This window comes from Pteropus alecto, unplaced genomic scaffold, assembly GCF_000325575.1.
Source record: "Pteropus alecto unplaced genomic scaffold, ASM32557v1 scaffold106, whole genome shotgun sequence".
Classification (NCBI taxonomy): domain Eukaryota; kingdom Metazoa; phylum Chordata; class Mammalia; order Chiroptera; family Pteropodidae; genus Pteropus; species Pteropus alecto.
The window spans coordinates 10,208,441-10,210,580 of NW_006442103.1; positions in this window are offsets into that span (position 1 = coordinate 10,208,441).

Here is a 2,140-nt window from a genome sequence, read left to right on the forward strand (position 1 = left end):
GCATCTGCCTCCTCTGACCTGCCTGAGGGGTTGTGGGGCGTCCTTGTGAGGGAGCCAGGGCCTCAGCATTTTTGCGGAAGGAAGTGACCTGGACGGCAGAGGAAATTTGAAAAACAACTTTAAAAGGCCCCGGAGAGCAATAAAGCAAGCAGACAGATCTACCTGGTTCAGTCCGCCCTATGGGGTTCGCCCTGAGTGACGGCTACATCGGGGGACTAAATCGGGACTAAATCGGGGGCTACATCGAGTCACAAAACATTGGGGACTTAGTGGTACCCAGGGCTTTGCCAATCGCGTCGCACTCTGCCCTGCCCTGATTCACTTCTCTGGCGCGCCCCCTCCTGGGGGAGTTGAGGGGAGCACGGGAACAGTGCCCTCCCCGCCCCCGCCCCGCCGAGAAGAAGGGGTGGTAGGGGCTGGCTAGGATGACCAGGATACCGAGTTCCAAACCTTACACCGGAACATTCGCCGCATCAGAGTATTACCTCATTTATAAAATTATTTATATGAAACTCCAATAAAGGTTTAACCATTAAAGCACATTGAACTCAACGTTTGGCAAATCGTTTTGTTTTCAAAATGAGAATGAAGTTGCCCTAGTTAGGATGCCCTGGACTGTCTGGGATGGGTGTTCCTACAGCGTTCCAAACCTTACACCCGAACATTCGCTGCATCAGAGTATTACCCCATTTATAAAATTATTTATATGAAACTCCAATAAAGGTTTAACCATTAAAGCACATTGAACTCAACGTTTGGCAAATCGTTTTGTTTTCAAAATGAGAATGAAGTTGCCCTAGTTAGGATGCCCTGGACTGTCTGGGATGGGTGTTCCTACAGCTGTTCCCGCAGCGGGGCCCCCCTGCACGTCTACAAATGGGGAGGGTCCGAGCGCCCTGGACTCCGGGGTAAACCCCTTCTGTCCGGGGGACTGGGCGGACTTTCAAAGGCCTGGGAAATGAAGGCCTGTAAGAAAAACTTTGGGGCTGCAAAATATGAAAACGACAACGTCAAATTAAGTGTTTAACTAAATTCTTCCGAAAGCAGCATGTCAACTTTAATATTTGTTAAGTTTGGTATCCACAGAAATGTCATTATATTTGAAAACAATTTGTAAATTGGATTTTTGGCAAGAGTTCCAGACTATGCAGGATGATTGAAGAGAAATCACAGCCAATAGTAAAGTAAATGAGTTACTCATCATCAAGTGATTTCAAAAGCAAATTTATTAAAGCCCTTTTATATTGAAAGCCAAGGAGAGTTATATTTAATGAGGGAATGTGGCTGCATTTTAACTTTTGTTACAAGGAGGGGCGGGGACGAGGCAGGGGGTACTCCTCCAAGAAGCAGATGCACATCTGTAAAGGACTGTACATGGCCCTGTCCTGCAGTCCTGCTCTGGGCCGGGGACCAGCTCAGCCTCTGGCCTAGCCTGGGCCTTTCCACCCGCTTGCCTCCCTAACCAGGCTGGACAGATTCCCAGCACCTACTCCTGGCAGAGGAGTCTTCTCTAGACCTGTGCAACCACCGTGTGTGGCTGGAGTTTCTGGCTCCTTTTTGCAGATCAGAAGCTGATCCAGATTCGAAACCTGAGTCTTCTACTTATCGGCTGGGCAAGTTGCCCCTCTTCCCTGACTTCCCAATTTTGGGGGTGCTATGCAAAGGGGAGAGAGTACCAACCCATTCCCAGCCTTGCATGTAGCGCCAGGATTCAAACTCAAACCTATTTGACTCCAGAGTCCAAGGTGAAGTACAGGTGTACATGTGCTCTAGAGGACTGACAAACCAGAATCTTGAAAGACTTGGAGCACGTGAATTCCACATCATCGGAGACACGGCGACCTCTAACCAGCTGAGGTGAGAGGCCTTCAGGTCTTCGGGAAAGGAAGAGGTATTTGAACAATACCAACAACAGTCAGCCTGTGTCATCGCTTCTTTGAGTAGCCTTGTCTTGGCCAGCAGCCTGCATTTCCTTTTCCTGCTGGGAGGGCAGCATCACCCTGTGTGCAGCGTTACCCGCCCAGTGAGGAGTAAGCCCGAGCAACTTCTTATCCCCCTCTTCCTCATCAGACTGTCCCCTACCCCTGCCCACCTTTGGGCTTCTGCCACTTCTCCCAGACCGTCCCCACTGGTCCCCCCT